The sequence below is a fragment of the Apus apus genome, chromosome 16, assembly GCF_020740795.1.
Source record: "Apus apus isolate bApuApu2 chromosome 16, bApuApu2.pri.cur, whole genome shotgun sequence".
Classification (NCBI taxonomy): domain Eukaryota; kingdom Metazoa; phylum Chordata; class Aves; order Apodiformes; family Apodidae; genus Apus; species Apus apus.
In genome coordinates, this window is record NC_067297.1 from 11,337,678 (window position 1) to 11,363,238 (window position 25,561).

Consider the following 25,561-nt stretch of genomic DNA (forward strand, 5'->3'; position numbering starts at 1 on the left):
ACTCTCTCCAGGCTTAGTGTTTACATGGATGGGATTTAGCCTCTATTCAAAAGGATCTATGGACATTAATCCTTAGGCAACTTCCAGAGGAGGTACTAGACAGTCACTCCAATATGAAACTGAGCCTGCTGGGCACAGCAGCCCACTTCAGGTTAAGCTGCCTTAGGTAAGTTATAGACCTGTGTTTCATAGGGTATATGAGCTGTGCAGGGGCTGTGGGCAGAGGGAGGGAGCAACAGGATGGACTGGGGTTTGTTTAACATATCTGTTGATAATGTTATAATTAAACTTGTGCCCATGTATGAGCAAAGTTCCCTATCATCTGTATCTTTCTGACACACATATACACACTGATTTGGGGTCTTCCAGACCTACCTCCCTAGTACACAACCAGCCCGAGAGAAGGGACCTCAGCAAGCAGTGAGGAGCCAGGCAACAGGCACTTCTGCTTTTGCAAGAGGCAAACATTGTAGTAAATAACATGTGTAGCTTTGTTATTAAGCTTGATCTTGTTAGGGGGGCAATAAATGTTCACTGTGATCATTTTTCTTGTAGAATATCAACACAGGATAAAATTGTGGCTCTGGTTTTGCTCTTCCTGCTCATTAGAGCTCCATGCTGCTTCATGCCATGGCCTCAATCTGTTGCTGTTTGCCATGACAGCTGCATGTCTCCCTTTCCCGTCAGACTCATTTTGCACATGATAGATGCTGGCAGTTCTTGGGTTTTTCTTGTGCCTTTATCCCTGCCCCTACTCACTTCTACAAAACTAACTTTGCAGCAAATTGTATTTAATGTAAAAGCAATGGTTTCAGCAAGATACCTGTTTGCTAGCAAGCAAAATCAGGGACATCTGGCATTAATTGACTTTTAAAGGCAGAGAAATGACACAACTAAAATGCAGATAGAGGGGATTTCCAGCTACTTTGGGGGGGGATGTTATTTTAGCAAATTGAACTCAGATAGATTTGTTGTATGTACTGCTAGCCAATGGGCCACTTCTTTAATTATATACCACTAACAAACTCACTTTGCTTCATAAAAAACATAATTTTTTATCTCTGCCTGTGTTTTCTCTGCACAGGATGGCTGCTTTAAGGCCTGAAGACACTTCTAGAACCATCCCCTGAGTCACCAACCTTCACGTTTCTGCCAGAAAAAACTCTTGCATCACATCCAGAGCCAGGTATGTGTGTTGTACCTGGGGGAACTTGAGCTGGGGACAGAAAGAACACTCACCTCACCCTCAATTTCTAGGTGGATTTACAGCAGGGGGTCCAGACAATCATTTGGTCTGATTATCTAGGCATACAGGTTGGGAGTGAGAGAGGTGCTTCCCCTGAGCTGTCCTGCTTGTGTGATGCAGAGGAACTAACTGGTGCCCTGATGGCCTGGAGCTGTGAGGCAGCTCAAGAAATCTCATCTAATCAGTAATTATAGAACAAAAGCCAGCCTCTTCTAACACTTCAAAACAGTTTTATTTGAACTTGAAGAAAGTAAATGAGTCTTTGGCATTATGTGGGGAGAGGAGGCTGTGCTTCTAGCTGCCAGGAGTGCATAGCTTCTAACTGAAGAAGGACCAGCAAGGTCGATCCCATGGACAGCAGCATCAGGCACAGACCCAAAAAAAATCCTGGCTTTGCCCATGGAGAGACTGAGAAGTTGGATCCTTTAAGACAGAGGCTACTTTATGAGTAGTCAGAAACTGGACCACACACAAGCTGGGTATGTGAGGATAGCAGAGCACTGCTCTATTTCTTCTGCTGAGGGATCTCTGGACAGGTCAGCCTGGGCCATACAAGCCTCTGCCCCAGCAAGCAATAGATCACTCTGCAATGACCCCCTCATCAGTACACAACAGGTTTCATGTCAGCTGCCTCCAACTCCCCACATGCCCCCACTGCTGGCAGTGGTGGGATCTGGATGAGTGTGGAACTAGAATTTTATTCAGAGCAGCAATATAACCCTCCCCATGTTTCTCTCACTCCCCTATTTGCTTTTTCAGGCTGAATCCCACTCTCCTGCTGGATCTTGCCCTGGGAACTGATTCAAAGAGCCTTAATAGTTTAATCCAAATTGCCCTCCAGTTCCCTGGTGATGCAATTAATTGAAATCAGGATTTTTACCTCTCTGTTCTGCTTAAAAGTATCCTCTGGTCATTGGGCTCTCCTGCTCTGGGATCTAAAAGTCACTGTGCAGGCAGCCAGTGGGCTGTATTAGCTGGACTTTCTAAGGGAATAATCCAGCAAGACATCAGGTGCCCCAGTGTGGCAGTCCCAGCCTCCACCAGTCTCTCCCACAGTTGTGAGCTGTTGCACTTCAGCGTCAGTTGTTTCCTTCAGCACTGAAGTAGTGAAGTAGTTCCAATAGCAAACTGGAACATTTTTCCCCCCAAGTAATCTGCAGTGGGAGAGCCCCTGGTGCCTTCCTGTGACAGATTTTCTGTTGAGAATTTCTATTAATCTTCTCTCTTGCTACAGAATTAATCAAAATTAGAGATAGAAGGCAGGCATTTTCTAGAGAGAATGTGCTGAAACACAGTGAATCCCATGTGAAAATATGAAGCAGCCAGAGTATCAGGCAAAACTTGAGCTGACAAAATTCTGAGAGCTGGGTGAAGCAGGCAGAACAGTGTGACCCTGGGACAAAGAGAGTAAGAGAGACTGTGGCATGGTGTGCCTCAGTTTACCTGTTTGGCAGATGAAGAAGGGGAGGACAAAGACCAGAGACCTTAGGGCTCCGATTCCTATGAATCCAGAATGAGTTGTGAACAGGAGAGGGAGAGGAGGTTTTAAGCATTGGGTTCTGTTGCCATAGCTCTGACAGACAGTGTCCTCCTGCCCATGGGAGCCAGTGGGGTGAGAGCAGACTGTGGCAGATACTTTGCAGGTGGACTCTGAGCCAAGTCTGAGCCCCAGTTTGGCTACTCTTTCTTACATAAAGGGAAGGCATGTTTGGTTTTCCTGGGCTGTCTGCAATGCCTCTCTCTCTAGTCTGGGAGAAGTGCCAGCCACTTCCAATGCCTTTGCCCAGTGAGCTGAATAACTCTGCTTCCTTCAACCTGTATTGAGCTCTCAAAATAGCATCCTCAGGTATGACATGACGTATTTTGTTGCCCTACTGTCTGCTGCAGACAGTCTCCTCTTTCTTTCTGCCTTTTCCTGCTGCAGTTTATACATAGCCCTGGGGATTGCCATTCTTAATCATGTTAGAGATGCCACAGAGACTTGGGGATAAGAAGAGGCAACACTTCCTGAGGCCACTGTAGTCTGCTATAGAGTGCTAATACCCATGGCACTAGGATGCATCTTGGAGGGATTCTAGGCACGTCCTGGACTGGCTTAATTTCATTTAGCTAGAAAACTTTCCTTGGCACTGGATCACAGCACATCCCATAGCTGGTTTTTATTTGAGGTGGGAGATCCTATCCTTTTAGGCCCCCTGAAAATGGTGAATTTGTGCAGTCTATGAAGATGTGATCCCAAACATTACTTTTCTGTTTAACTGCTGACTCTTAGCAGGGGCAACCTCCTGAGCATGAGTGTGTTAGCCCATTGGAACAGTGCTTCTTTGGCTCCTAACTCCCCTCCAAGGCTCTGGCAGCCAGATACCACCTCTGTTGCCAAGTTAAACCGTGCCATGCTATATGGTGGGACGGGCTGCTCAGCACCCTGCCAGAGATGGGCCTGTTCTCACTCAGCTATTGAGCATCCCTGCAGACACACTGGTTATGCCAACCTCCATCCTGCACAGCCTTCCATACAGGCTCATATTTCCCCTCTAGAACTACTTCATCCTTTCAAACACTGCCTCTCCCTATAAGAAAAGGCAGTTCCATGTTTGCCCCATCCTTCCCTTCCAAAAAGCTGCATCTGAACTGCTGATGCCCCATAGAAAAGGTTGAATGACCCCTTGAAGAGACTGGCTAGTAGGTAAACAACCTGGCCTGGCCTGCTGGAGAGCTCATTTGGCTGGTTTGGCTTCTTGCAGACTCTAAAAGACATCTCCCCCTCCCTCTTTTGTGTTCCTGCCAAGTGAGCTCTGCTGCACTGTGTCCCTGATCTTTTCTGACATTAATTACCCTTTCCTGGCTCAGACTGCCCTGTTTGTGGCCAGGAAACCAAACTCACTTGCGCCTGGAATCAAAGCAAGCTCTGGAGTTCACAGAATCTTAGGAGTTGGAAGGGAAGAGAGGGCGTCTGCTTCCTTGGATGGCTGACTGGAATAAGCAGGTGTGTCTGAGCCCTTCCTACCCTAGGGAGAGCTCCTAGAAGTCTTTGCCCATTGCAGCCTATCCTGGATCTGGCCAACTGCTGAGCACCTGCTACGCCTGCTGGAGTGGTTGAGATTCTGTACCCAGCATCATCAGAAATGCACCAAACAGACCCAGCACAAACAATTAGAAACAGCAGGAGTAAGCCCTGGAGGCAGCCTGTGTCTTTTGACATGTGACTTTGTAGGTTGCTAATTTCAAGGGCCTCTGCCTTTGCTTCACCTGGGCACCCATGGCCTCCCACCTCCCTGTCGCTTGTGAACAGCCGCACCCCCGCAAGTGATACTGCTTCCAGCAGGGAGGTGTGGGGTCCCAGCACCTCACATCATGCAGCCCGTGGCAGTGTAACGATCTGAGAATGGATACTGTTCTAAAAATACCACTGAAGGTTTTCCTGACATCTGCCACGTGCCCAGTGCCACCCACTTTCCGAGAGTGACAGTGTTCTTATGCAGATCAGAGCTTCACTGGTGGAGTTGAACACTCTGAGGCCCTGAGCCTCTGTTGCTTTTGGAGACTGCCAGCAGCCTACATCAGGGAAGAGGGCAAGCCAGAGAAAGGTAAATATGGACACAACATTGTTCCTGACACTACAGTGCCCTGAAGTTGCCATCACATGCTCAAAGGAAACCAAGAAGCAGAGCTTGGAGACTTAAATGGCAACTGAGTAGTTACAAAGTCAAAATCTGTTTTAACTCCTATGCTATAAACAGACAGAAAGGAAAATCCATACTTTCCTTGGAGAGAGCAGCCACGTTCTTTAAAAGGAGCATCTGTGTGTTTGCCACATCTTCGAGCCTGCATCCAATATAAAGGCACCCACAAGGCAAAGTTATTTCTAAAATACAGCACCATCTAGTGCTGCCTCACAGCAGGCATGTCCCCACCTCTGCACCCCACAGCACTGGGGGTCGTCTGCTTGCTTTCCCTCCCCAGTGTAAGACTATCTGCCCTTTGGAACAAGCTTTGATTTGGTTCGTGTGTCAGATGGCAATGTGTTGTCTGAGGGCTGCCTGAACAAGTCTCTTTGTGCCTCTGTGTACTTGCAGCATTCCAGCAGCTTCTTGCATAATTCATGGAGAAATTCTGTCAAAACTTCATCCAAACCCCAAATCATATGTGAAATGCAGCTGGAAACCATTTTTGCAGATCAGAACCATTGCAAACATCCCTTCCCCCTGCTCCACTGCACCTTGTATTCCTGTGTGTTAAAAACATAGAAATTTGCTAGTTGTGCAGGAGTCCTGGTGCTGAGTGACACAAATACAGCCAGTTATCTGAGCTGTGACTGTTCTCCCATGCTCTGTAGAAACACAGAAGTTGATGCACTATTTGCTGAGGGTCCATGAGGGATAAGAAAGAAAGTAGCAGCAGGTTAAAGTTCACGATTTAAAGCCATGTATTTGCACTGGAAAATAAACTTCAGGATTGAAAACTGCTCATGTATCTGCAATGTGGATTACGAGTGCTACAAGCACCTTTTACCTGGTGTAGAAATTATGTAGCCAAGAGCAAAACTGGCTGATTATTGTGGTGTTAATTTAACATACCTTCCCACAATCCCATCATAAAAAAAAAAAAAAAAAAAACAACCTGAATGAAAATGCTTTGCCTTGTCCCATAAAAAAAATTTAGATTAAAACCAAATTCTTTTCAAGTTATATCCAGGATTCATGTTCTCATTTAAGCTGTGTAACATGGTACTTAAGAGCTCCTGTAAATCAGAGCAATCTTTAGGTCACAGCAACCTTCACTCCTCTCCCCTTCCAAGGGCAGGCACTATGAGGTGAAACCCTTGAGTTGAAGGAGTATGAAGGAGAAATAAACTAGTAAGGTATGGAACTGGTGCTGAGTGATTGACTCTTGCTATGTGGGCAGGTTTCCTCCTGCTTTTCCAGGGAGAAGGAACATTGTATAAAGGCAATATAGTCTGGCTGTAGCTTTGTCTAATGTAACTATGGGCAGTATTTGGGATGAAAACAGTTTGTGATAACCAATACCGCAATGGGGGATAATGAATGAGAAAAACATTTCTTTCACAAGCAAGTGCATAAAACCTATTCCCATATCTATTTGACCACTTAACCTGAAGGAAAATATGTTGTTTTTTTGCACCAGGCTTTGTTATTTTCCCTTTCCAAGAGCCAATGTCAGCATGAAGGTGTGAGAACTTGGAAACAGAACTGCTTACTGTGTGCAGAAGGGAATGGTTTCCTTGTGACACCAACAAAAAACTAAAGTTTATAGTTTGGAGCTAGCCCCAATGGCCAGTAAAAATTAAATTGTCCATTTGATTCTTTTGTTTATTGAAACACAAAAGCCACAAGTGTAGGAACTTGCTTTCGTGGCTCACAGCAAAGGCAGGGTTGAAGGCTTGGTATGAACTAGTTCTTGGACACAGCTGCTCCTGAGAACTCAGGAGGTTCTCTTGGAGACCCAGGCTACAGTCATGAATGGTAAAGCCTTGTAAATCTAGCTGCTCAGCACTTTGGGGCTCAGCCATGAGGAGACATGTTTTGTAAGTGCTGTGGAATGTGTGTCTCTTTGGTCTTACCTCCGTGTGTCAAATGAGCCTCTCTTGCTGATCTTTCTGCACAAACAGGAGCAGCTGCATCATGCTGGAGCAGACTGGACATGAGTCTCTCATAAAAGCAATACCCTGCTCTGAACAAGTTCCTAGGTCCTGCCAAGTGTCAAACACCAAGACTGTGTCCCATGGGGACAAGGCCACACAGCAGCTTCCCTGTGGGGGCTCTTCCACTGGGTCCTTCCTACAGGCAATCTGAATTCAGCTGTTCACTCACAGAGGTGTGGTAAGCTAATATTCAACTAAAAAGCATTGATAAGGCAAACCTCTATATTCCTCCTATTACCACTAGCATGACCTTTCCTGGGTCAGTGTGGGATTGTTCCCTGTGTTTGCTCCTAGGGCTTTTATTTCCACTTCTGCCAGCCTAATTATTAATGTCCTAGCTGAGAGTGCTTTCTATTTCCTTTATTTGCTAGGCAACCAAACATCCATACATTTCCATAGGGGTCTGTAAACATCCCATGGTACATTCTTCTAATTAGAAAACAATGTCTGTGGTTGTGTTTACATTGCTATGCTTATTAGGAAGTAAAATGCTGGGTTGGTTTTGTGTTATGTGCAACTTGAGATTGTACATTTGTGTGCTGTTAGGAGGAGTTTTTAACTGGGTTTTAAGAAATGTACCTTGGGGGTTTCTTGGTTTCTGAACCAACACAGACAGAGGGTTTACAGCTAGCTATTGTATGAAATTACAGATCTCATGCTCCCTGTGAACTTTCCCTAAGTTTATTCAATTCCAAAAATGCAAGTTGAGTTAAAGAGGCAAGAATTGCATGGGTTCAGCAATGAGCCATCTCCCTGGGAGGCATTACTTGTGGTCAAGCAGGAAGTTTCAGGTCAGCTGGGCAGAGCTAGTAACATTAGCTTGAAATCAATTAATATCTGTAAAAAGGCGAATCAGAGGTTTCCCACATTTCTAGGAAGATTCATAGTATTCTAGAAGCATAAAGAAGGAATCAATGCATTATCAGTTCTGATCTTCCGTATAATGCAGACTGTAGTAATCAAAGTCAATTCCAGATCAATGTCTTTTGAACTATGTGTTTGTGAAAGGAGTCCAATCTTGCTTCAGAGGTTGCCACTAGTGAAGAGTTGATTGCAACCTTAGTAAATTGTTCCAGTGTTTAGAAATTTTCACTTTACTGCTATTCCAATTTCTCGTTCATTCCTGGCCACCAAATCTCAATATGCCTTTTATCTGCCAGAATGAAAAGCCTATGGTCTGTTTTGTTCCCCAAAGCTCTGCTTCAACAGAATGCAAGATTACTTCATAACAAGAAGAATAAATTGCAGAATTGGATGCTTCTGCTTGAAACCTGTTTTATAACCTTTTAATTGAACTCATGGCTCTTGTCTGAACCTTCTCCAGTCTCAACATACTGTAAATGGTGCAGGCCCAGGGACTGTATCCTGCCAAATGCATTGGTACCAAATGGTATGGGTGCTGGAATTGCTTCTGGGTGCTGGTGATGTTACACCACAGCATCACAGAAATGTTGGTTGGAAGGAACTCTTTTGGAGACATGTTCACCTTACTGAATAAGGCAGATCTCAACTCCCTTTGACAATCTGGACCTGGCTCCTTTCCTCACTAGTCGCCTTCACCAACTGCTGAAGGCTATGGCATGGAGGCTCAGCAGGACTACAAGGTCTGTAGAAGTCCTTGTTGTGTTAGTCACTAAGGGCCCAGACAGACAGTGCCATTTCTCCCTGCCCAGCTGCCAAAGAAAGAATCCAGTTCAATGCTAGCCCTTAAGCAAATAGAGTCCTGACCTCCCAGTTAATAGGAGCAGCCCTTCTTGCTTATTTTATTCCTGGCATTTGAACTGCAGCACATTCCAGCTGGGTAAAAAGACTGTGCTGTTTGGAGCATGCTGGAGTCAGGTGGTGAGCACACCAACAGCCAGACAGGATGCTGTGCTTCCTGTGAGAGTAAATACTGAAAGTCAGGCAAAGCATCTTTCATTCTGGCTTGGCTGCAACAGCCAGTACAGCCGCTGGAAAGGAAGGGACTTCACAGAGACAGAGAGATTATTCTCTTCTAGTTTAGAGACTACCTGGCCTTTTAATCATATTTGAAACCCTCTGTTTTTAAAGGCTGCTCACTTTGTTGGCAGAGTGTGCACCCGCAACCGCCCATCTGCTGGGAGCTCCCACTCTCCCTCAGGGATCTGTTGTGCAGAAATACAACCAGTGTGTGGATGAGCTGTATCTCTTCAGTTTGTGCCTGAGACTACAGCACAGGATCACTGAAGGAGCGCTTGGACTTTTCCAAGGCTGTGTTCAAACATAAACTGAGAGAAGAGTGCAACTGAGAAATAGTCCAGATTTACCTTGAGTAATTTTACCTCTGGACAGTTTCTTGTAAGGGCTGTAAGCACTATTACCACCAGGAGAGTGACACTGCCTTTGTCTTGGGGTGTTGCTTGTTGGTTTGGCTTTTGTTTTGCTTTTTTTAAGAGGCAGTTCAGAAACTCATCAAGGAAATGTCTAAAAGTTCCAGCAAGCTTCATACAGAGCAGAAGCAAAGCTCCTTTGGCAGAAACTCCCTGATCTATTAAGTTGTCTTCAGAGTTCTAAGGGACTAACTTGAAAAGCTAGATTGCTCCCCAAACCTACACAGAAACTACTTGCTAGGCATTCAGAACACTTTCCCATGTTGTGTGTTTGTTGATGTATGAATGGACTGGAACAGATGTCAATGGTATCCTTACTGTTGCATTTTACAAGCTGCATCCTTCACAGTCTGGAGGCCAGAGTGAATTGCAGCCATTCCATGTGGTTTGCTGATGACTCCAGATGGCCACAGTGAGGATGAGCAGTAGTCAGCCAGTGAGACTACAGTAGCCAGCAGGTTCTGCAGCAGATGGCTCTAACCTTTCATCATAGCATTCAGGTGTTGTGTTTTATGCTCTTTAGGAGCCTCCCATTGGAGTGGGCTGGAAGGAAATCAAGCCCTGTCTAGGCATGTTTGAGCTGTGCTTCAACAAATCCTTTAATTTCCATAAACAAGTGCAGTTAGAAATCTGGCCCTTTACTCCTCTCTGCCTTTGTTCCCCATCTGTAAAATAGAAATGGCAGCACCCTCTGGCTCACAGGGGGACCTGAGCTGTGTCACCCCCATGCAGGAGTAGCTCAGTTAAAACAAATCACAAGAGCAATCAATCCCAGTATTCGCAGCCAAGTCCCAACAGGACTTTTCCGTGACTTTGCAGAAGGAATTTTTCAGTTTTGTGACAATCAGTAAAAATGCAGTTCTGTTCTTCAAAAAGTTTGCATTTCCTACTGATACCCACAGCATTCATGGTGTTTGAGCAGATTTTTCCCTAGGTGGTGTATTACATGTGTTTTCCTAATGGAGAATGCAATCTTTTAATTTTTTTACTTGCAAAACTGTATTTACATCAAATTTTGTTTTGATTTCATAGACTTCTAACACTATTTTTAGGGTTATGTTATTCATTGAGGCTTAAAGCCAGTGGAGTCATCTTGGTAAGTCAGACTTTATGGCTATTTTCATGAGATCAGATGTAACATCAGTCCAGACTTTTGGAAGGAAATGGCTTTTAGGGCTGCCAGTTAATTTGTGAAAAGATACTGTAAGGATATTCTCTCCCTATTGTGTGTTTCTTCCCTAATAAAACTACAGCATGTTGTAATACTTTAATGTCTGGGAGGGTTTAAATCTCTTTTCCCGCTTGTCTAGCAATGTTTTAGGTAAAGAACTGAATACAACACCTTTTTAACAGAAAATATAACAGCTTAAAAGCACTGTGATGTTTCTTAAAGTGTTTCCAGCTGATCTCTTGGTTTGTGCCTTAATGACTGGCTTCATTTATTGTCCATGCAGTATTTTTAAAGTGTGTTATTGCTTCTACAATGCAAGCAGAGATCTTTGCAGAAAAGGAGACTTGATGGGGATGTTTTGAATGTTGTGTCCTGCAATGTGCTCTGCCTACTAAGATTTTCTTCATATATCCTGATGATATAATTCCATTTTCTAGAAATGTTCTTCTGCAGATCCCAAAGTGTTTTACCAACACCAGCTGTCTTTAGTATCCCAATGGGAAGTGTGTTAACATGGCAGTTTCAGCATGAGGTGCTGGAGGGAAGCTGACTTGCATGCAGTCTTTAAAGCATAGGTTATGAACACAGGTCTCCCTGAAGTTATTCCTCCAGGAAGAAGCAATCCCAAATGGATTGGTTATGGCATCTTAGAGGCTGTTTTCGTTGGTTTGGTTTGGTTTTTTGCAGCATACTCTGTTTTCCAGGATCTTCCACCTTTTTTCCAAGGCAGTAGATTTGCAGTGATGGTCCCAACCTCTTCCACAGTACACTTGTAAGTAGATTTGCCATGCCACCCCTGTGCAGCACCAACAGTTGGAGCACACCTCTGCTCCTCCTCTCCCTGATCTCTTATCTTGGCAAGCCCCTTACTTTACAGATCTGATCATCTCTTGCAGGTTGTTTCACTCTCCAGCTTTGCCCTGATATTCTTTGTATGGTGTCTGGGCTGAAGATCTGGAGGAATTCCAGTTTAGCTGTGCCAGTAACAATTTTTGCTGCCTGAGCTGTTTTTTTGACATCCATTCCAAAAAGCAAAGCTATTTTTTCCTTCAGAATCTATCACATTACTCCAAATAGCCACATCCTTTCAAAACATGCTCCTGTGCTGTTCGTACCCTTCCTCTGGAAACCGCTGTGTTCAACTGCTGGTTTTCATGGTCATATGCAATTATTCACTTCCTGATTTCTACTTCTTGCTCACAGCTGCTGTCTTCTTTCACAGCAGGACAATGACCAACAGCTTCATATGTATAACCTGCAAGACAGCCATGGAACCCTACAGAGATAGGACAGCTGCTGTCCTGTCAGGAACATCTGCAAGGAACATCACTCCTTCTCCAAGGAGAACCATCTCTTTCTTGTGAAACAGATGACATGATTAAGGATGTGGATCAAGCCTGAAGGGATTCCAAGGTTATATTCCACCCTTTCCAAAAGGTACCCACAGAATCTTGGATAAAGCATTAAACCTCCCTGTCACATTTTACTTATGAAATGCAGGGTGTGCTTCTGCCTTTGGTCTGTAGGGACAGTGAAGACTCCAGTGCAAGCATGCTATGGAAAGGCCCCAGATCATGGGGACTGGTGTTACACTAGCATTTATTGAAAGCATAATTAGAAATGTGAGTCTTAACAACTCAAACAGTACACCTTTGAACTACATTCTTCTCTGGTAGAGGGACAAACCAAGGAATGTAGCCATGTATTTGGCAGAAAAAATAAGAAATGCATGCTCAACAACTTCTGAATCTTATTCACTTGATACCATATTGAAAAAAAAACAACCCTAAATATTGCAGAAATTAATGAAACTGGAAGCTCCAAAACCTTCTTATAAATTACAGCACTATTATAACATAGATTTATACTAGTGTTTCTTTAGTGCTTAAATAAAAAACCTACCTGTCCTAAAATGAAACATATGAAATTAATCTAGTCCAGTTCCTTTTGCATTATTCTCTTTACAAGTTGGAAACCTAACTTATCTGTATCTGATAAAGTGCCAATAATGATAGTCTTTAAGCAAAAACTTACCCAGATTCCTGGCATGGTTTAGTTTCAAGATAACCAAGCACAGATTTCCAGGGTGTTTCTGTATTTGGGTATTTTTAAGAGATTTCTGTCATACGAGAGATGACCAGGTCATTCAGAATTTGGCTTTGCTCCTGAAGTCCTGGTGTTGGTATTTGCTTCCTAGTCATTGTCTTTCAGCTATGGGAAGATTATGAACAGTCTGTGAACAAGGACTGGGACATGACAAGTATTATACCTGGATACAAGGACATTCTCATGTCTTGGTTGTGGCAAAGAGGGAAGGTCTGCCAGAGAATTGAACTACATGGAGAGTTCATTAGAGTGTACATTAGTGTATAACAGTGTTATCTACTGCTGCATTTGTGCCTCTTGTCCTTTGCAGTTAGAGGATTTCCAAGCTCAGCACCACACCTTTCCAAGGATTTTCCTGTGCCATTCAGCCCTTCCACAGTGGCCTGGATTCAGCACTTTGGCTGGGTGCTGTGTATTGCATGTCTTTGGGTGAGTGATTCACAAACTCCTTGAAGTCTCCAGCTAAGTCAGCAGGACCACAGCTGTTTATACTTTTATCTTGCTGGATTCTTTTTCTTTTCAATCTTAAAATGAAACTTGCCTTGAGAAGCAGAGGGTAATGTGGGAGCCTTTCTGGTTCTGCTGTTACTGGAATGGGTACAATCATTTATATTCTGCCCAGAACTCAGTGAAATAGCTGAATATTTTCTAGACAGCTGCCATGTCTAATCACACTTATTTGTGTTTCAATGTTGATGTATGGTTCCTATTTCTGGAAAGCCTTCATGCCATCTAATGGATACAACATTATTTTAAAATTGTGGACACAGACAGAAACACTGCTTGACATTAGACTGATTCTGAAACAAGGTAACCCTATTTAGAGTTAATTATGACCCCTTGAGGAGACTTGGCATAAGATTCCCTGAGAATATTTACAGAATTGGGATGTTAGTCCAAATAACATTTATTGGGCTTGATATAAGCCCACATCTTTCTTCTTGTTTCTTTTTTCTTTTTCTCAGTTTGAGAGGAACAAGTATAATTGAATTGGCAAAGCATTCTCTCTGACATTGATTTTTACAACAACTTTACCTGTTAGACAAAGTCTCATATGTTACTGATTTGAAAATGCATTGTGAATGTTTTAAGACCAGGTTTCCATCTGCTCTGGGGAAGAGAAAAATACAACACACTAAACGGTACCATGTAAAGTACAGGTCAGGAGCAGAACATTACATGTGATGTTTTCCTGCTTTTAAACTCAGTGTTTGGCTGCACATGTTTCCAGAGTTGTTTGTTCCTGTTGACTCATCTCTCTCTGCAACTGTGACAGTTATGACAAGGGCACAAGCTACCTCTAGACTAATTTATGTATGTACCCATGCCCAAGCAGAGCTCCACTCTTCAGATGTCAGACAGCCCTCATAAGGGAGCAAAAATAACAAGTCATCTTTGGAAAATATTCTCGTACCTTTGGTTCTAATTAGTGGCACTCAATTACATGAAGGCATTGTCATTGTATCAACAGAAAGACTCCCACTGACTCCTTTGAGGTCCAGAGGAAACAACATCTATATGGCAGCAATCTTTTCCTAGAGACTGTGAGTACTCAGCTGTTAAAGATCGGTTTACGCTTTCTCTCTTACTTGTTGTCTGTGATGCTTTATTTCCCCTCTGTTTTTTTTTTCCAGGCAATGTAAAAATGGCACAGGACTGGACATAGAGCTGATGTATACACTGGACAGGTACTGTTTAGGTAGGCATTAGGATATCATTTGTCTGAGCGCTGTTCAGTAATTCCTGAATTTGAATCATTAATTTTCTAAAATTTACACTTCCCCACACAGTTAATAACTTGTGACTCTGCCTTTGCAACTGGGACCTCAGAATGGACCAGGCTGGAGACTCTGAAGCCTACTCAGGCCTTCCCCAATGACACAGCTTAGTCTCACATTCCCATTGCCTCCCTACTGATCACATTTGTGGCTATTTCCCAGCTATATTATCTTGTGGTGGCAAGAGACAATGCAACTGGAAATTAGTTTTTGTGTGTTGAAGAGGTATGATGCTATGAGAAAACTTCTCCTATGTAGAGCGAGAATTGATCAGCCCATGTGGATCCTGGAATTGACAGAAGCCTCTGGGTTTGGATAAATCCCTTCAGGCTCTATGTGTACAAAGTCAATGCCATGCAATCTCCAGGCTTCTTAGGGCCCACGTTGTATGGTGGTTTATACATACATCCCAAATTTATTCACATTCTGGAGAGCTGCCCCAGGAATGCCTACAATCTGGCATGTAGCACATTACAGCTGCATTACTTAAAACACCCTTCAGCCAGCAAATCCCACCCCATTCCTGCTCAAAGGCTCCTCTCTCTAGTGGCAGGCACAGACATTTGTTCCTCTTGTGTCTTCATCCCCACAAGAGTGGCCTACGGGCAGGCTCTCCAGATTGTTGGGCTGTGGGTGTGTGGACTCCACCTGCATCACCCACAGCATCCTATGTGGAAGAGGAAAGGCTCATCAGATGGAGAACTCGCCACAAGCCTCCATGGGGACCCTACTTTAGGCTTACTTGGGAAACAGGTGACCTGGAGACCTGGTCACCGGAACTCAAAGCTCAGATGAAGAGAGGCCACATTTCATAGGTGACTCTTTGCAAAGAGGAGCTGGTGCACTGACCTGGAATGTCCGAAAGAACTGTAGTGGAAAACAACAGAACATGATCTGAGGAGAAACAAAGGGAAACTGAGCAATGCAGCCTCCTTAATTCACACATCTACCCAGATGCCCAGAAGCTAACCTAAGTCCAAAGGGCTGCAGTGTTTTTTTAAGATGAATAGTTGTTCTCCTTAGGGACCAAGGTAATTAATTGTCTCAGCAAAGAATGACACGTACTGCACCACATTGCTTGCAGAAGTTGCTGATGCCCAGAAGCAAAGATAATACTGCATTCCCTCTGTTCTTCAGCCTCTCCCTTAAGAATTCACATCAGTAACAACCCATTAGATCTCAATACTGTTTCCAAGAAATGTGGCTAAAACAGCATTTCTTTGGAGGTAACAAAAATAAATGGGACTCAGAAGAAAAACAATTTACCTAGGAAATTCTGAGAGCTCCAAACATCAGCATATCTCAGCTTTCTTGGGATTTTTTATTTTTATTCTGCATTTTCTAAATGGCATGGATTCAGTCACTGTAGATGGGCCGTGACAGCACACATCTGGTTTTATGGTTAAGGAAATAGCTGATTGAATTGATACACTCAGTACAGCTGACTGGTGTAAATAAAAGAGGATTTGAAGGAAGCCTTGTTTTCTCCTAGATGGACAGGTCCACCTTCAGTGCTGTTGCAATTGCCGTGGAGTCAGTGGAATGACAGGAGGGGGAAGTGTGGTGAGTGTATTTCTTCATGAACTGATCTTGCTTGCTCTTTGTCCATAATAACTTTGTGTGAGAACATAGCTCTTTAAAAGTGGCAACTGTTTTGTTCCTGACTTGCCACAGTCAGTGGCAGAGAAAAGCCACCAGGCAGGGCCCTCTGCAGAAAAGTGGGACTGGCCATTGGATAAATCTTTTCCATTGCTGGACTCTGTGATCACACATAATGATTCTGCGTGGAGCAATTGTCAAACACCAGTTTCTTTGTTCTCAGAAACCCACAGGACAGGGTGGGGAGAGAGTAAGAGAAAGCTGTGTGTCCAGGAAGCAGTGGGAGGTGTTGAGGGTTCAAACCTGGCGGCAAATCCTTCCTCAGTGTAAATGAACTGCAAAACTCCCATGGAGCCCTGAGGTTTTGGAGGTCACGGGCTTGTGTTTCTCTACTCCAGCCTTTTCAGCACAATACGACTATAAAATTCTCTATGGAGACATGTGAAGGAAAAAAAAAAAGTCCCAATAACCTTTTGCAGTGATGGGGCAGCCAGAGAGTGGCAGCTGAAGGGTTTGTAGGAACGCACAATGGCCCCAAACTGCCAGGGTGATCCCCTAGATGGGCACAAGGCCACAAACAGCAGTTTATTGCTCCCTTTGTTTGCCAGGTGTGTGTGGGATTCCCACAGAGCAACTGGTGGGCCGTAACCAGCTGATAATTGAAGGTAAGACACAGACCTTTAAAAAAATACCTCAGTTTTATTTCTTATCCGTGTTCTCCTTGTTCAAACCGTACACAGAGTCTTTTAGAGCCCTGTTTTCTTTCAAAACCTGTATTGATCACAGCTGTGAAGTTACCGTCCTAGGAGTGGGTTTTTCCAGGCAGTGGGAAAGTTATTTTCTTAGGCACCTCATTGTCACTTCATATTCTTGGGAACTACTTAAAAGCGGGATCCTTTAGCTTTATAACAAATCCCTTTATTTACATGGAGGGATGGCAGTTTTCAGTCTATCCCACTAAAACATTTCAGGAAAAGCCTGCAAACATAAATGCGAACCATCCCCAGGCCTTTCCTCTCCTGGTCTCACTGCTGCAGCCTGGGTCACCTGCACTTTGGGTTTTATCTTCTGTCCTTGCTGCAGCCAGCTCACTGTCTCACTATAAAACCTAAGCAAAGGCAAGGGAGGTGAATTTTTTCTAATTCTATGGGGCTGTTGGTGCTCAGTGGCCTTAAAGCAGCACAGCTGGGCCTTGTTTAGCTAATTTGTTCTCTGCAGAGACATCTCTGGAACAGTCTCTGATGGGTAATGCTAGAGCAAAGCTGCTGGTGCTCTTCAGACCCAGGGAGGGAAGGGGCTTCTTTGTGTGTAATTACACTCTACTTACAAAGGACTTATGAAGAAATACAGATAGAACATAGTTTGGACATGCAGTAATGTCCCTAGTTTCTGTGACAAAGAGCTTGTGGCTTACTCTTTTATTTAAAATCTCTGTCACCTGAAGCCCCTGGCAGCAGCCCAGCAGGGAAGGTGTTACCTGCCAGCTGGAGGCAGCTCTGTTCCACCCTAGGGCTCACGTCCTACAGGTATGAGGCAAAGGTGTCAGTGGGAGCTGGGTTCCTGCCTGCAAGGTACTTTGCTGTGTGTGGTTTGTTTAAAAATTTAAGTTTGAAGGGGAGTCTCTTCTTAGGTCCTGCTTTTAAGGCCTACATTTAATTGCTGAAGTACTTCTGAGTATTTAGGGGGTGACAGAGACTATTTGGAGACCCAAAAGGAGAGAAGCTGGTGCCCTGTGGCTGGCCCTGGTACGAGTCATACTGAAGCCTGTATTTCTTGATATTAATCAGACTGGGCAGCCTTCTCTCAGCTCCACCAGCCCTAAAGCTTGGACTTAACTAGTCTTGTTATTAAATGGCACTTAAAAACTCCAGAAATAATGGAATTGACAGTTTAAAAAAGAAAATTAGTCTGTGTAGGGGATGTGAAGTTTGTATTATGTCTGAGAAAACGTAAGTCTGAATTGATGTAATTTAGTAATACCTTTTTCTCCCCTAGAAGATACTCAGCTCTGTGAAGCACCGTGGAGGAGATGTCTGACAGATCTTCAGGACAGACAGCAGCACTTGCTTGGTAAGTGAACTTGGAGTGACGGGGTCCTCGTGGTGGCTGGTTCTGGGCAAAGTTAGTCTCTATTGGCTTCCTATGGCCTGTTTGCTACTGACTGCTCTCTGCATCTCTGCTCAGAGTATTTGGCCCAGCATTAAGTATATGTATCTGATGTTAATGGAAATTGTGTTTTTGAGTGACTACTAAGGAGGGACAAAGAAGGAGTTTTCCAAACTCTGCTAGTATTTCAGTGCGTGATCTGGAGCAAAACAGGCTGCCTCTCTGCGCCTCGATTGATTACTGTTGAATAAAGTGGACTCTTAATGCTTGCCCACAGGGGCGTTAAAAAATGTAAAAAGTATTTGTAAATTGAAATGCTTGAATGAAAGGCTCTGGTATGTGTAATCGTAGAGTATCACGTTAAGTAGGAAGACAAACTGTCAGGGGAGTTCCTGGGGTTGCATGGAGCCTAGCTTGTCTCACTTAAATAGATTTAATAAGCTCTGCTGGAATTGAAGAAAGGTTGCATTTGAACATATTTATTTAAATTTACATAAGCATACATCAAAGAGAAAATAATCCAGGCTCTTGGTTACTTCAGTCTAGTTTTTGATAGTTAATACTTCATCCCTTCCAGCATATCATAAAGTTCCTTTTCATGGTCTCAGAAGAACACAAGGAATTGAGTGAGCTTGTTACGCTGTGTGCCTGTCTGGAGGTTCAAGGCAGAGCTCTGTCTGTGTTTCAATGGTTTTTCCATGTTTGTGTTATGTCTGACACAAGTACCCTTGGAAAGACAAATGACAAAGCCTAACAGAACAGTGGTACCTTACTTGGCCTTGCCTCTCAGGACTAAGCAGTGACCTTGCTGAAGGTAGAGGAAACTGCCACTCTGGGAATAGATGATCATTCAGTGCTCAGTGCAAGGCTGACCAACCAGTTTGCCCCTTTGAGCTGCATTTTATGCTCTTAGTATGAGTGAGAGAAGATGTGTGCTTTGTACTCGGGGAACTGGGAGTTATTAAAGAGCAGGAGGTCGTGTGGGCTTCCTGGTGTCCCAGGGAAGCTGGGTGCCAGAGTGACCCTGGAGCACAGTTACCTGTATGATCACCACCTCCAAGAGCAGGAGGTTCAGTCCAGCAGTCCTGGTTGGACTCACACCGTTGGTGAGTCATGTGTAGCTAAGTCTTGAATGTTGGCCTGTCTTAATTTGGGCACTTCCCTCAGAAAGGGATATATGGGTCTCTTTGTCTTGCTGGGAAATGACTGGCGGCCAATAATTTAATCTTACTGTGCCTCAGTTTTCCAGCTAATAAAATGGGGCTGCTTATCCTGCTCCCCTCTACTTACACAAAGCTTTATCCCTCCTGACAGTGAGTGTTATTCTCCCAAAGCCAACTGTTAACACAGCCAACTTGTACATCTTAGGTGATGTGGTCTCATCCAAAAAGCCAAGAAAAGCCCTTGGCAATCACAGTCGGAATTTAAAGGCCAGTCTGTGGTCAGAAACAAGAAGTTGTTTTGTTAGCACAAGCTACAGCCAACTCTGCCAGCTGTTTTCACACTTTAGCAAGTGTTTGTTACTCAAATAGAGAAAATGGTTGATGGGAACTGAACCAGATACAGCCATTCTAGCTAACAGTGAAGAGTTACACCCACGGAGAAGCTAGAAATACCCTAGATGTCTCCAATGCAGTATGTACCAATCTGCCAGATGTTGAGGATCCCTTAAGTCATCTAACAGGCCTTTTCAAGGCAATGTTACTCTTGAGGATCGTGGCTCTCCTGAAAAAGCATTGAAGTGAACTAATTTTAGCTTTGAATTATGAGATTTTTCTCCAGCAGAAGGTGTCCCTGAGGACACTGGGGTAGATTTTTATTTCCAAAACATTGCCTTTGTATATTTTTAACGGATCATCTGGATGAAGTTCTAATGGCTGGTTAAGACTGTCTGACTTAGAGCAACAGCTGTTCACCTTTGTAGATGGGGAGATTCTTGAAGATACAAAACATGGTTGTGAACTTGATATTCCACACCAAGGCTCAGGTTTTCTTGCCTTGTTTTTACACAGGTGTAAATCCAGATAGGCTCCTGTGAAGTCAAATTAAATTGCTCCATGAAAGGCATGGAAATTAGAGTTGCAGGAAATGGCAGATCTGTTATTTCTTTCTCCAGTAGACTGAATTTTAGAACCCACAGCAATTGGAAGTGATTAGGGTTGAGAAATGTACCTAAGTAGTGACAGGGTGTTTCTGCTGAGTGATGAGGAAAAATGCTGATTTTTGCATGATGCCAAGGGATCCATTTCTTCTTACAGCTGTAAAAGCTGGCAATTACAGACCCCAAAATTAGCAAGTAGGAAAGTGAAAGAAGAATGAGAGAGGAGATACCTTGAGTGTCTTATTGTAGCTCTTTAATATTTTTATCCCTGTATGTCTAAAGGTGGGTTTCCTACTGCTGAAACTTCCTGCAAAAATGTATTTAATTTTCAGTATTGAAGCCCAGAGAAATAGTTGACTGTTCTAGGGTTAAAAAATATATATATTAAAAACTGCTTTCAGACACTTGTATTGCCATATTTTTTTCATCTTTATTATTTTATTCACATTTTGCCAAAAAAAAAAAAAAAGGCAGATTCAGAATTCTCCATGGCATTTTATTGTTTTGGTTGAGCAGATATTTTTTTCTTTTAAAAATAGTAAAAGTTTTACAAAAAGAAAGTTAAGTGCCTCCAGATCCTACACAAGCTCCATCCCAAGCTTATCTTTGGGGACTTGCTTATGCTCTCTTAAGACAAAATGTGGCTGAAACAGTAGTATCCAAATGGACAATCAAGGCCATATAACTTTATTACCAAATCTGCTGTATTTCACACATTCACACTCTCTTCACTTCCAGCTACTCAATCCATGTCTGTGTTTTCCATAAAATACTCTTGGAGCTGAGCTGTTGCTGATCAGCTGAGCTGAGCTCTGATCTAAAATGCTGTGATGATGAAGTGTCCTCCATACTCCACTAAATGGAATAAATAACATTATTAATTCAGTATGCAATTGTCTGGCTTGCTGCACTGAGCTTAATATTTAATATAATGTAATGGAGCTGCGTTTCCAGCTACTGGATGCCTTCCCTTAATTTGCCTCTTCAGTCATCAGACTGCAATAGCTTTGCTTAAAACAGTGTTCCACCTGAAGCGCAGAGAGGAAATTCCCCTCTAAAACCGAGGCAGAGATTAGATGTGAACAACTGTTTGGGGTTCCCAGGGGAGTCTTCAGGGCTCCAGGCCATGTTAGGAGTACAGATGTGGACCATGTTGATGTCGTGTCATAACTGTGGTAACTCAGGCTTGCTCTTGAGTGCATGTAAAGTTTTGTGGCTCGTTTGGCTTATGGTAGCCACGTGGCACTGAGTTCCTTGATAAACAAGGGCATTGACATTAATGTCAATTCCTAGAGGATCTGATAGAGGTAATGCTGCTCCTTTGGATGCTTGTCTGGCACAGTTACAATGTGCAATCAAAAAGTGGACTTAAATCCTAGACCTGGGATTTTTCCCAAATGAAGATCAGTGGGATGAATTCACCATGGTATCTTTTAAGCTGTCTGGATACAAAGCAAATTGTTCAGAGCTGGCTACTGTGTGCCAAAACCTGCAGCTTTATCCCTCTAAAATAATCCAGCATAAGAAAAGGCAATTCAGGATTATGCTCAGTTTTATCTGGTTTGGATCTTAAACTCTTGAGGCCAAGGGCTGCTCTGCGATGCCTGGTGCTGGGGCTTAACATTGATCTAACCTGTTCAGTGAAGTGATAATGAAATGAGCTCTTTGTGATAGTTTTGTCTTGTTCTGTAGGCCAGTAGGCAATCCTCTTGAGTAAGGTTTCAGAGATTTGGCTCACAAAGCACCTGATGATGAAGTTTTATAGCCAAATTTACCACTGGTGAGTTAGCAGAGAACTAATCTGAAGGCACGAATATATGGAAAAAACACAGTTTGCGTCACCTGGGAAATTTATGCTGAGACTCCTTATCCAATTCAGGGATAGAAATGGGATGATTTGTATGATGTCCCTGATCAGTCACAGGCATTTAATTTGAAAGGTTCAAAATTCCATCTAAAATCACTGAGTGGAATTTTTTTTTTTAAATGCCAGGAAGTTATTTTCAGAGTTGACCTGGATTTGCACAGAAGTAGTAATGCAAAAGTAAAAAACAGCTGGAGGTGTAAGTGGGAAGAGACCAGGGAAGACTTCTCAAGGGGATCTTTTTCTTGAAAACAGGAGGGGAATGAGATATTGTTGTTTCAAGTAACTGATGAACAAAGGAGGAAAGCATGAATCTGGGAGCTGGCAAGACAGTCAGGTCAAGTGACCGCCAGCAACAGTATGATCCAAACCACTGGGCCTAATGCAGAAAAGGATTTTCCCACTGGTTATCCTGGGACCAGGCCGTGATGTGTGTGAACTCTCATGTCAAAACATGACTGAACTGCTTTTCTCAATGCAAATTTCTTCTTAACATGGTCCCACTGAAGCTTTATCCTTTGACAAGGGTATTTTAATGTCCTAGGTAAGATCTTCATGGAGAAAAAGGAAATTTGAAATGTGTTGTTCTTCTGTATCACCTCGTATTTGTCACAGAAGATATCAGAAAGCGGGTGGCTTGACAGCAGGAGGCTGAATTAACCTTAACTCATATGAAAATCTTTAGATTCAGTAGGATTTTTTTATGGAGGATTCTTGATCAGAATATAAAAGGCTACTTAAGTCTAGCTCTGGATTGTAATTCAGATACACAGAGAAGCTGCAAGGAAATCTTAAGTGCCACTAAGGCCTTTTACTTTCTGCCCCAGGAGGGGCCTTCAACACCTTGCCCTGGGCTTAAAAACTGTTGGGTTACACAAATGGCACTGAGTATGTTAGGAGATGGTGTTAGCTTCCCCACCCCCATCATAACAAAATGCATGTTCACAGCCACATCCTTTCCATAAAGTGAAATTGTTCGTGGAAAAAATGTTTGGTTTTGCCAGAAACCCTGTTTTCCACTGCTGTATTAAAATGTACCTTAGCAATGTCATTCTCTTGGAAGTACCTTTGTATTGCTGGTCTCTAAAACTTCAAGAAAACCTACTTTGCAGCCAGCACTAAAGGATACAGAAATCCATCAGGTTTTCAATCCAGGGAGTACCTGGGAAGTGTGAGCATGATGCAGCATTCCTTGCACATGGCTTATTCCTTGTAGCAGCTATGTTGGACTCTGGAAAAAACAGCATCCATCATCACTGCCAGCTGTACACTACTCTTCCCCTGTGCCCCTCTCCACTGCTGTCTGCATTTATAGCCCCAAAACGTAGCCAGGACCAAAATTGTTCCAGAAGTACAATGTGTCATGTATTGCTTTGGATGGGAGGTGCTAGAATGGTGCCACAACATTCCCAAGTTTCATAGAAGCAGCTTTTTTAAAGTTTGGTGCTTAACAGCCTGTGCATGTGACGAGGCAGTGACATTGGCACATTGCACTGCTGGGTTCCTAGGTCATCTGATGAGCCACAGGAATGAAAAGCTCTGTGCCACACAGGTCCAGTTGGTTATGTCAGCTACCTACCTCAAATAACAGCAAGAACAGAAGAATTTCTTGTAAAGAAACTTCTTTACAAGGAAATACGTCAGATTCCAGATGTTCAGGATTTTTCTGTGTACAGGTAAACTGTTCCTTTAGGACTCTGTCAGCATAATTATAAGTACTAGGGGTTTACTTTTAAAAGGTATTTGAGTTTTTGTGTGATTTGTGTGCTAGTTGGTCACTTTGGTCACTCTCTACACTAGAGCCCAGAAGCTCTTGCCAGTCATAGGAGAAAATGAACTTGCAACAAGTCAATCTCACAATATGTTGGTAGAGGTTTAAGTGATTTGTGTACTACTATGGCTGAGCACATTTGCTGGTGTGCAGCAGCCAGGCGTGATTTGTCCTTGCACACAGACCCAGAGCATTAGCACAAACGTGTTAGTAAATCTCATTCCTTGCTCAGCATTTCAGAAGTGTCCTTACTGCTATGGAAAATTGGCCTTGCCTGTGTCCAGAACAGGATGGTTCATGCTTGATCACCCATTCAGCCCTGAGCTTTTCTCTTTTGTGCTGGCTCCTGCTTGTCCTGATGAGCTAGTTAAGCTGCCCAATTCCCACTGCCCCAGTGCCATTCTCTTGGGCTAGGGGGACAGTAGGAGCAGGATGAGCTTCTTCCTTTGGAGGAAGAACTGGGAAATGAACAGCAAAATTAACAGCTCACAACCCCTGACCAGCAGTACTGTATTCAGGAAGACTATGGTCTCCACAGGGGCTGGTCTGCTCTCTTTATCCACCCTCTGACATGATCCTATATCCAGGCACTCAAGAAGAAGAAAAAAGAAACAAAACTGAAAGCTGCTATTTTTAAACTCTGCCTTTGGCTCTCTTTGCAGCACTCTGCTTTCCTCCCTGTGATTCAAACAGTGTTCTTTTGAGAACTAGGCACCAGGGCCCTGCGGTTTCCTGGTACTTGGAACACAAAATCTCCTAATTCTTTTCTCACAGCAAGCTTCAGAGGCTGGGGAGTGATTGATATTTTCTATCGCTTCATTAATAGTCACGGCACAGTAGTTTCCTAATCTGTTTTTGCACCACTTTTTATTGTGAATAATGTATCTTCCAAATTCTCTCAGCCCTCCATGTCGCACAAAGCGAATGCTGTTTGCTCCCCTCCTGCCTTTTTACTGGTGGGTTGAGACCTTCAGAGCTGTCTGAGAGCTGGGAAGCCAAGGGACCTGCCTCAAGGAGCTTCCTCGTGTTTGTTTTAGCAGGCTTGGCAAATATATGGGGATATGTCCCAGAGTGATCTATTGCTGGGATAAATTAGGAGTGACTACTGCAAGGGAAAGTCTCCTACTGCTCTGCTGGCTGACACTGGCACCCACGGTGTGAGAGTTGCAGTGCTGCCTGAAAGTGCAGAAGATGGAAGATAAGCCATGCCCCAGAGAACCTGCAATCTGTGCAGGCAAAGGGGAAGAGAAGTGAAGGCAGAAGGTACTGAAGTCTCAGACAACACTTGATCTGTGGCAGAGACTGCCTGTCCCTTTATGGGTAACAGGATTCATCTACTTGCCAACCAGCATGGAAGATCTGTAGTGTCTCAACTGTTTCTCCATACTCCTTACATGCTTCTACCTATTGATTCTATTCCAGGGAATAACAAGTTTAAAACCTGGATATTAGACCTATTTCTGGTGGTTAATGAGGTGCTCGGGGCACAAGAACTAAGCAAATCACTGACAGAGAAACAAGGCCAGGGCAAACCTGGGATGTCTCCTGCTGACCATTCCTTTCCCCGCCACATCTTCAGGGATAAAGCTATCCCAGATAAAGGCAGAAAACACAATGAGACCCATTTGCCAAGAGGCCTGGGCATCAGCATATGAAATGGGGGGAAAACGGGGACAAGGGCCAGTTGTTGTGAGCCAACTCCTTGCTACTGCACTGTTCAAGCTGTGTCTCCTCCTTGCCTTGTAAACACCTGGAAACTTTACCTGGGAATGAGCTGCCTTTCCCAGGTTAAACAACTCGCTGTGC

General features: G+C 43.6%; 1 protein-coding gene across 5 annotated transcripts in view; it reads left to right on the forward strand.

The window, feature by feature from the left end:
* Positions 1-1,102: 1,102 nt before the first annotated feature.
* CCDC92 (coiled-coil domain containing 92) overlaps positions 1,103-25,561 on the forward strand; it is a 73,800-nt gene continuing 49,341 nt past the window's right edge. For 3 of the 5 annotated variants that reach the window (XM_051634174.1, XM_051634176.1, XM_051634178.1), the window contains exons 1-8: positions 1,103-1,186; positions 11,653-11,867; positions 12,847-12,965; positions 14,008-14,080; positions 14,171-14,235; positions 15,807-15,877; positions 16,522-16,578; positions 17,909-17,983. The gene's annotated coding sequence lies outside the window, so the exon portion shown is untranslated. The remainder of the gene's footprint in view (positions 1,187-11,652; positions 11,868-12,846; positions 12,966-14,007; positions 14,081-14,170; positions 14,236-15,806; positions 15,878-16,521; positions 16,579-17,908; positions 17,984-25,561) is intronic. The other 2 variants (XM_051634175.1, XM_051634177.1) reach the window with 2 other exon arrangements.